This window comes from Xenopus tropicalis, chromosome 8 (assembly GCF_000004195.4).
Source record: "Xenopus tropicalis strain Nigerian chromosome 8, UCB_Xtro_10.0, whole genome shotgun sequence".
NCBI classification, from domain to species: Eukaryota; Metazoa; Chordata; class Amphibia; order Anura; family Pipidae; genus Xenopus; species Xenopus tropicalis.
In genome coordinates, this window is record NC_030684.2 from 132,526,444 (window position 1) to 132,537,333 (window position 10,890).

Sequence of the window (10,890 nt, forward strand, 5' to 3'; positions counted from 1 at the left end):
CTTGGACAAAAGGGGCCTCAGGGTGGTGATGGAAGGTGTAAGTTTATAAGAGGGCAGGGCCTGTCATGTAAAAGGGCAGGTCCAGTGCGGATTTGGCTGGTAGGACAGTTTCTATAGGCTAATGGGTAAACTGGGGGTGTAGGGGGGCAGAACATGGAAAATAAACATTTATGGGCAAGTTCATTGCTGACAAAACCATACTAACATTGGTAAATGAGCCCTAAAATGTGTAACAACAAATAAATGTAAGGTTTCCGCAGGCCGTCATGAAGAGATTTACCTCACACTTTTCACTTCCTGCTATGGGAGAGCTCATATTTATAGTCCCATGGTGTCTCAGGAAAACACAAACCTCAGTAACTATGTCCAATGGCGTTTGGAGAAAGACTAAAGTTACAGTGAACACACCTTTGCCTTTCCCTGGTCATGTGACAGGTTTTCCTTGTACATCCAAAGAGAAAACAAAATGGCTCTGACCATGTGACCTGCTCAGTATACTATGTGAGAAGCCTGCAGTGTACAGATAGGTTAGACGTAGCAAAAGCCTTGATCTAATATTAGAGTGTGATACTGCGGGACTGTGTAAACAAAGGAAGCCCAAATGTAAGCCCTACATTCCCCCTAATTTTGGCTGTTGGTAGATGCTGGAAGCTATATTTACTTTACACAATATATGAAAGGTATACACATAGCATGACGCTGAGCCATTTACTGGCTAACCTGCTCCTCTGAACGATGGGATCTGAGCTCCTTTCTGCCCAAGTGAATCACTTCACTGGCCTATGATAAAGCCGCCTCACAAAACACCAAAGGCTCCTTATTCAGACCTCCCCTCCCTCCATTTGCATTTAAATATCCCAAGAAGGGATCTATATGAATGGCGAGGAAGGCCGGCTTTAGTAGAGTGGCTTTCAGGCAAATGTTGGTGGTATCTATTTCCATAGCAACGGCACAGAGAGAAAAAATAGTCTGGAATGGTCCGATAAAGAACAGATTAAGGCTCAGCCTCCTGCCATAATGCCTTTGGCTTTCATTCATTGGGATTAGTTAATAAGTGATTAAATGCCAGACTTTTCACATTTTCACTGGGGTTACAACGATCATCCAGTTATGTATGATTAATGAATAGTAATTTGTAGGCTAATTAATTTAAAATAATCTATCATCCGCAGCGTAAATCTCATTGTTGCCAAGGAAAAATGGGCAGCAAAATAGTTGGTTGTAGCTGATGGGACTTTAACAGACTAAGATAAAGGAACCCAATACAGTTACATGGAACCCCTGGCCTCCCCGCAGTATCAATTACAGTGCCAGTTATGTGTAACTTACTGCAGCCAAGCTCACATCTGAACTGGTGGAGGATGCTGGGAGTTGTAGGTCCATGAAACTATAATTAGGATGCATTCATTATATGATAGTCAAAGATTCATTCTAATTGTCATTTTATTTTGTACTCACCCATCCACCGAAACAGCAGGCAAATTGTCATGAGAAAATTGCAAAAATGTATGATTATAGAAACAGTGGATCTCAGGCCTTGGGAAGGGTACAACTGTGGTTAGTCTGTATATATCATTTACCTTGCTCTTCTTATCGACAGGGTACATCTGCTGCTATTCATTCTGCATGCACCACTCACTTTGCCCTCAATCTGGGCAGGGTATATCTGTGGTTACTCATTTCCTATAAACAACTCAGCTTGTACTGTGTCAGGGTAGGGTCACTGTGTGTAAATTTATGGTTACTGTATATACTCGAGTATAAGCCTAATTTTTCAGCACCCAATATGTGCTGAAAAATTCCCCCTCGGCTTATACTCGAGTCGGGTGCCATGGGTCCCTCCAGACTATCACCCTCTGTCCTTTGTGTGCAAATTAGGCCAACCGCAACCAGACCCTCCCAGTGCCCTGTGCCGCTCCCAAATTCATCTTCATCTACCCTCCTCACCTGTCCCATTCTGCACTAGACATTGCACTTTATATTCTATATAAACTAAATATAGTATACACTTAAGGTATCATTGTTGATACCATATTGTTTTTGTTGACCCTCTTCTCCACTTACAGAGCTAGTTTACTGTTTTTCTTTAAAATAAATATTTAAAAACATATACCCCACTGATGCCTCATTTAATGTCATTTCATTGGTATTTATTTTGATTATTGAAACTTAGCAGTAGCTGCTGCATTTCCCACCCTAGGCTTATACCCAAGTCAATAAGTTTTTCCAGTTTTCTTAGGTAAAATTAGGTACCTCGGCTTATATTCAGATCGGCTTATACTCGAGTATATACGTTACTCATTCTATATGTAGCACTCACCTTGTCCTTCTGGCCAAGATACACCTGTGGTTACTCATTCTGTTTGTGCTACTCACCTTGCCTGCAGTCTAGGAATTGTAAATCTGTGGTTCACTTAGCATATAACGCATATTTTCCCCCAGTGCCGGACTGGGGTGCCAAGGGCCCACCAGAAAACCTTAGACCTTAGGCTCACTCTCCCCTTCTCTGTTTTCTCACTTTCTTTAATCTCTTAATTACTTTTTTTTACATACTTTTATCTATCTTTTCCTCCATTTTTTCAGATTCTTCTCATATAGAATTAAGTAATGGCTATGGTATAGGCATACAAGGCAAATGGTTGTGGGAGAAGTAGGGCGCACTGACACCAGGGTCCACCGGCAGTTTCCCTTGTACCCTGGTGAGCCAGTCCGACACTGTTTCCCTCCTTGTTGGCTAATTTGTGACTACATATATGGTTATTTATTCTTTATGTAGCTTTTTCTGGGCAGGATACATCTGTGCCACTTACCTTCTCTTTGTCTGGGAATGATTCTTATATAGTTACTCAATGAGTACCATTCACCTTGTCTATTATCTGTGATGGGTAGATCTGTGGTTACTTAATATACATGTACAACTTACCTTTCCCTATCTATGGTTATTTACTCTTTATGTACCACTCACCTTGCCCCATTGATAGCTATTTATTCTTTATGTACCATCTACCTTTCACTTTATTTGGGTGTGTACCACTTACCTTGCCCTCTGTCTGCTCATAATACATGTAGCACTCATCGTGCCCCTTGTTGGGCTGGGAACATATATAATTACTCATTCCGTACGCAGCACTCACCTTGTTCCAGTTTGTTGCCCCGTGTTAGCCAGATGTAAAATCTATGGGGTAGAACTTTGGATATGAAGCATAATAAAAGTGGTATAAAGGTGATACCTTGCTCCCTTGTATTCTATATGTACCGCTCCCCTTTCTCCATGTTGGGGTAGGGTACATTTGCTGTTACTAATTCCATTTGTACCACTCACCTTGGCCTCTGCCTGGAGTTAAACAATATCCACTTGTAAATCGCTTTAATGCTTCCATGTACATGACAAGGACAGCAAAAGAAAGCCAAAGGAAATATTTGACATAGCACATATTCCTGGGGAGCTGGTGCTATGCATTACACATGATACATATAACAGCTGGTCGTTCTTTGCATTGTGTGTCAGAACCTGGGAACAGCGGCATGACAAAGCAAAGTGAGAGGCGGAGGATGGAATCTTGCCGGGTGCGGCCATACTTAGTATATTCTTTCCAGGAAATGCAAATTACTTAAGCCTATGCCCTTATGGAGGGTATTATTATAGGAACATATTTTAGGGTGTAGAATATTCAAAAAGTGATTTAATCTTAGCACTAATTGGGAAAACAGTTGTGCTGGAGTACCATGGAGGCAACTGGGAATGGAAGAAGGAATTATAAGTGGCGAGGGTGGTATGCTAACAACTGACAATTTACCATTGTAGCAGAAGCCACTCTTGTGCATTGAGTGCCCCCAGTTTCTTCCCCTTAGATCAGTGATCCCCAACCAGTGACTCGTGAGCAACATGTTACTCACCAACTGTTTGGATGTTGCTCCCAGTGGCCTCAAAGCAGATGCTTATTTTTTAATTTCTGGTTAGGAGGCAAACTTTGATTCCATAAAAACCAAGTATAATGCCAAAGAGAGCCTTCTGTAGGCTTCCAACATAGGGGCTATCAAATAGCCAATTATTGCTCTTATTAGTACCTCCAGGAACTTTTTTCATGCTTGTGTTGCTGTCCAAAACATTTTCCATTTGAATGTGGCTCACAGGTATAAAAGGTTGGGGATCCCTGCCTTAGGTAATATTGGAAGAGAAATCTGCCCTAAATGAGTGCTTGTCTGATTTTGTCCCCACTAGGGATTTTAAAGTCACCTGACCCCTCCAGGATTTAAATATAAAAGAGGAGTGGTCTAGTTCTGCCTTGGGTAGCTGTGCTCCAAGTAGTATGGGCACCTGTGCTCCAAGTAGTATGGGCACCTATATGTTAGGATGGTGGGCTGTTTGATTGTGTCACTTGTTATATCTGAATCAAGTAAGAATACAAGTAGATATGAGGAACACCTCATATTACACACTTTTTAAAGGTCCGACCAATAACACATTGTGTCACATAAAGTACTTAAATCAGTGAAAACACAGCTAGAGAGGAAGAATAATGCTTTTGGCTTCCCTCTCTCAATGTGCAACCATTTCAGCCATACCTTTCGGCTATGGGCTTTGAGGAGCTAAAACACAGTAGGACAATTAGGTCCTGGCCTATGTCCAAAAATATCTGGTGACCCTATAAACCCATTATAAATCCTCCTTTCTCATTTTGGGAAATGTCAAATTGCTACATGAGCCACAGCTCCCCAAAGGGTAAATATATATATACGTTTAGCTGATGCAACTGCCTGCAACTCTCTGGCAAGTTTATTTTCAGGCCCTAAATAGCTGAAAAGGAATCTGCTCTCTCCGATCTCTATCACATGCTGTAAAGGCCTCTGTTAACGTCCTCAATGCAATGGCATTTGTCCCATGACAGAGCAGATTTTCTATATTTTAAGAATGAATCCACCCTGGCAGCTGCCACTACGCACTGGCGAGGAATTACCCTCCTAAGAGATGGCCTTTGTCTGTTGCATACTAGAGACAAGAAAGATAATTTCACATTTACAGAACTTTAAAGGAAAACTATACCCCCAGAATGATTACTTAACCAACAGTTTATATCATATTAAGTGCCCTACATAGTTATAGTTACATAGTTACATAGGGTTGAAAAAAGACCATTGTCCATCAAGTTCAACCCATCCGAGTAAACCCAGCACACAACCTATACTAACCAATCTATACACTCACATACATAAACTATATATACAAACACTAATACTAACTGTAGATATTAGTATCACAATAGCCTTGGATATTCTGATTGTTCAAGAACTCATCCAGGCCCCTCTTATAGGCATTAACAGAATCTGCCATTACCCCATCACTAGGAAGGGCATTCCCCAACCTCACTGCCCTCACCGTGAGGAACCCCCTACCCAACATCCCCCGGCAGGGCATTCCCCAACCCCCTCACTGCCCTCACCGTGAGGAACCCCCTACCCAACATCCCCCGGCAGGGCATTCCCCAACCCCCTCACTGCCCTCACCGTGAGGAACCCCCTACCCAACATCCCCCGGCAGGGCATTCCCCAACCCCCTCACTGCCCTCACCGTGAGGAACCCCCTACCCAACATCCCCCGGCAGGGCATTCCCCAACCCCCTCACTGCCCTCACCGTGAGGAACCCCCTACCCAACATCCCCCGGCAGGGCATTCCCCAACCCCCTCACTGCCCTCACCGTGAGGAACCCCCTACCCAACATCCCCCGGCAGGGCATTCCCCAACCTCCTCACTGCCCTCACCGTGAGGAACCCCCTACCCAACATCCCCCGGCAGGGCATTCCCCAACCCCCTCACTGCCCTCACCATGAGGAACCCCCTACCCAACATCCCCCCGGCAGGGCATTCCCCAACCTCACTGCCCTCACCGTGAGGAACCCCCTACCCAACATCCCCCGGCAGGGCATTCCCCAACCCCCTCACTGCCCTCACCATGAGGAACCCCCTACCCAACATCCCCCGGCAGGGCATTCCCCAACCCCCTCACTGCCCTCACCGTGAGGAACCCCCTACCCAACATCCCCCGGCAGGGCATTCCCCAACCCCCTCACTGCCCTCACCATGAGGAACCCCCTACCCAACATCCCCCGGCAGGGCATTCCCCAACCCCCTCACTGCCCTCACCGTGAGGAACCCCCTACCCAACATCCCCCGGCAGGGCATTCCCCAACCTCCTCACTGCCCTCACCGTGAGGAACCCCCTACCCAACATCCCCCGGCAGGGCATTCCCCAACCCCCTCACTGCCCTCACCCTGAGGAACCCCCTACCCAACATCCCCCGGCAGGGCATTCCCCAACCCCCTCACTGCCCTCACCGTGAAAAACCACCTACCCAACATCCCCCGGCAGGGCATTCCCCAACCTCCTCACTGCCCTCACCGTGAGGAACCCCCTACCCAACATCCCCCGGCAGGGCATTCCCCAACCCCCTCACTGCCCTCACCGTGAGGAACCCCCCACCCAACATCCCCCGGCAGGGCATTCCCCAACCTCCTCACTGCCCTCACCGTGAAAAACCACCTACGCTGCTTCAAATGGAAGCCCCGTTCCTCTAATCTATAGGGGTGACCTCTGGTGCGCTGATTGTTTTTATGGGAAAAAAGAACATCCCCCATCTGCCTATAATCCCCTCTAATGTACTTGTACAGAGTAATCATGTCCCCTCGCAAGCGCCTCTTTTCCAGAGAAAACAACCCCAACCTCGACAGTCTAACCTCATAGTTTAACCCTTCCATCCCCTTTACCAGTTTAGTTGCACGTCTCTGCACTCTCTCCATAATAAGTTAGGTTGAAAAAAGACGTACATCCATCACATTCAACCATAATGCCTATATATAACCTGCCTAACTACTAGTTGATCCAGAGGAAGGCAAAAAACCCCATCTGAAGCCTCTCTAATTTGCAGCAGAGGGGAAAAAATTCCTTCCTGACTCCAAGATGGCAATCGGACCAGTCCCTGGATCAACTAGTACTAAGAGCTATCTGCCATAACCCTGTATTCCCTCACTTGCTAAGAATCCATCCAGCCCCTTCTTAAAGTTATATAATGTATCAGCCAGTACAACTGATTCGGGGAGGGAATTCCAGAACCTCACAGCTCTCACTGTAACAAATCCTTTTCCAATATTTAAATGGAACCTCCCTTCTTCTAAACGGAGTGGGTGCCCTCGTGTCCGTTGGAAGGACCTACTGGTAAATAAAACATTAGAAAGGTTATTATATGATCCCTTTATATATTTATACATAGTTATCATGTCACCTCTTAAGCGCCTCTTCTCCAGTGTAAACAGACCCAACTTGGCCAGTCTTTCCCCATAACTGAGACTTTCCATACCCTTTACCAGCTTAGTTGCCCTTCTCTGGACCCTCTCTAACTCAATAATGTCCCGTTTGAGCACTGGAGACCAAAACTGAACAGCATATTCTAGATGGGGCCTTACCAGCGCTCTGTAAAGGGGAAGAATAACCCCCTCCTCCCGTGAATCTATACCACTTTTAATACAGATCAAAACCTTGTTTGCCCTTGCAGCTGCTGCCTGGCATTGCTTGCTACATCCCTATTGAAGAATCCTACCAAACTGGAATATATATATCCGTAAATATTGCCCTTTTATATCTTTTCCCTTCAGCCACCATTTTGTGATGGTCTCACTGTGTTTTTATGGTATCTATGGGGAGAAGGCAACATCAGCTGCACAGACTGCCCAAGGTCTAGTAACCCGTAGCAACCAAGCATCAGGAAGTTAGATGCATGCTTATTCCAGACTAGTTGCTCAGATCAAAGCAAAGGCTACATCTTACCCTACGGATATCTCAGAATAGACAGAGCTGGCACCATGTCTGGCACCACCCTTTTACATGATATCACAATAGACACCAGCAGGGGGGTTGGTGTGGCACTGCTGTGTGCCAGGCCTCCTGCAGGAGATAAGACAATTCGGCCATTGTAGTATAACAGGGAGGCACGGGTTTAAAAAAAAGCCGATAGCAGCCTGGACCATGTACATGCTGTTATTATATATCAAGCCGAGGCTTTTGTTACAAACACCATTATCAACAGATGCTGGCCGATGCCCAACACATTATTCACGCTGTGTAACTAAAACATTCATCTTGTCTGTGCTTTAAATGAGCACTGAGACTCATTTGTATTTGACTTATTTTTCTTTTATTTGTGCAATGGCAGATATAGAAGTGATAATTACTATTCCTTACACCTTAGAAGCACACTATTTATGATCTATTGCCTGTTAAAGACTCCTTAGCCATCACCCTTTAAAACCAAAGCTTCTCACCTTTGTCCATGTATTCTACCAACAGTCAAGTATATCCCATGTGTGAGAGCTAGATTATGATACAATGATAATGTCCTAAAGAGAAGTCAATCATTGAGTAGAAAAAGTTCAACTGACTCTGGACCTAATATTCTTTAAGGGTTTGATTAAGTTTGGAGGAACATGAAACATTCAACCCAATCCAAACAGATTCAAATCCCCAAACAGATCCTAATTTTGGTGAATGCCTATTTAGCACAGAAGGTCATAGAGATCTAGTAGGGATGATCTATTGCCCAAACCTCAACCTACTTTTTACCTGCACAGATCCACTACCTGACCTGCAGTGGTTTTTCCACAATCCAAACTACTACTGACCACCAGGTCTGGACTGGGATTCAAAATATGCCCTGGTATTTAAGTACACAGAGACCCAAACAGCCCAGTAGTGACTGTCTATGGCATCTTACAGCAGCCCCCCTGGCATTCCCAGTACACAGAGACCCAAACATTCCCCACCAGCCCAATAAATAGTGACTGTCTGTGGCACCTTACAGCAGCCCCCCTGGCATTCCCAGTACCCAGAGGCACAAACAGCTCCCCCAGCCCAATAAATAGTGACTGTCTATGGCACCTTACAGCCCCCCTGGCATTCCCAGTACCCAGAGGCACAAACAGCCCCCCCAGCCCAATAAATAGTGACAGTCTGTGGCACCTTACAGCCCCCCTGGCATTCCCAGTACCCAGAGGCACAAACAGCCCCCCAGCCCAATAAATAGTGACTGTCTGTGGCACCTTACAGCCCCCCTGGCATTCCCAGTACCCAGAGGCACAAACAGCCCCTCCAGCCCAATAAATAGTGACTGTCTATGGCACCTTACAGCCCCCCTGGCATTCCCAGTACCCAGAGGCACAAACAGCCCCTCCAGCCCAATAAATAGTGACTGTCTATGGCACCTTACAGCCCCCCTGGCATTCCCAGTACCCAGAGGCACAAACAGCCCCTCCAGCCCAATAAATAGTGACTGTCTATGGCACCTTACAGCCCCCCTGGCATTCCCAGTACCCAGAGGCACAAACAGCCCCTCCAGCCCAATAAATAGTGACTGTCTGTGGCACCTTACAGCCCCCCTGGCATTCCCAGTACCCAGAGGCCCAAACAGCCCCCCCAGCCCAATAAATAGTGACTGTCTATGGCACCTTACAACAGCCCCCCTGGCATTCCCAGTACCCAGAGGCACAAACAGCCCCTCCAGCCCAATAAATAGTGACTGTCTATGGCACCTTACAGCAGCCCCCCTGGCATTCCCAGTACCCAGAGGCACAAACAGCCCCCCCAGCCCAATAACTAGTGACTGTCTATGGCACCTTACAGCAGCCCCCCTGGCATTCCCAGTACCCAGAGGCACAAACAGCCCCCCTGGCATTCCCAGTACCCAGAGGCACAAACAGCCCCCCTGGCATTCCCAGTACACAGAGACCCAAACAGCCCCCCTGGCATTCCCAGTACACAGAGACCCAAACATTCCCCACCAGCCCAATAAATAGTGACTGTCTGTGGCATCTTACAGCAGCCCCTCTGGTATTTGCCAGAATCCACATATTGCCAGTCTGGGCCTGCTCACCACTTTTTGCATAACCCAATGATGCCACTATGCAGTAGGTTGATCTTTAGATTATAAATACACCCCCGTCCCATCCCTGAAGGAGAACTTATTAATGGGGAAACTCATTTACTGTATTTACTGTACTCTACCAGTTCAGTGAAATGGATGTTTTACACTGTTAGAGTGTGTTTGTTAAATATATAAATATTAAAAATTTGCAGCGGTGATTTCCTCTCACCGAGAGCCATAAGATAGCTTGATAGATTGGCTGCAGTTGGCTCCACCACACTTTAGCCTTAGAAGAATGCAATGATTTCTACATGAGATGCACTGCCTCCGCTCGAAATGCTCAACCACTGCTTTGTGCAAAGAAAGAGAACATGCTGAGCCATAACTCCTGCTATTGTGCATTCAGGCAACACAATCCTTTGTCCTACACCCAGCAATTCTGATTCCAAAGCCCCCATTGTGGTTCCTAAAAAAAACTGCAATAAACAGTTGGTAAATCTATTTTCTTCTAAATATGGGAAAACAGATTGAGAGTAATGTGGCATTTTCAGGGGGATGTAGAACAGCCAAAATGCTTTTTGTTTTGTCTTTTTGTCTTTAATGCAAATGCAAATAAACACATGATTGTGCTGGGCGAGTGCCCAGTGGGTGGTAGAGTAGCTTCCCTGCAAGCCCACTAGCATCTTAAGTGGTAAATGTTGCCCAATGTGAGTCTTCTTTAGGGAGGGATACCCTACCACCCTCTAGCTGTTGATGCAAGAGGTTGCAGTTACACCAGACCTGGGTTTCACAAACCCATATTGCACTCTTTCACATTTCCTGGGGAAAGCCTTTGGTTAGTTCTTGGTTAGATAGTTGACAAAATGACAATAAGGCATACAAAATAACAAGTAATCAAAGATTACAATTAAAATATCCTATAACAATGCAATGAGCATTTGAAGGACAAAACAAGTAATCAATTACCCAGTACCTGAGTG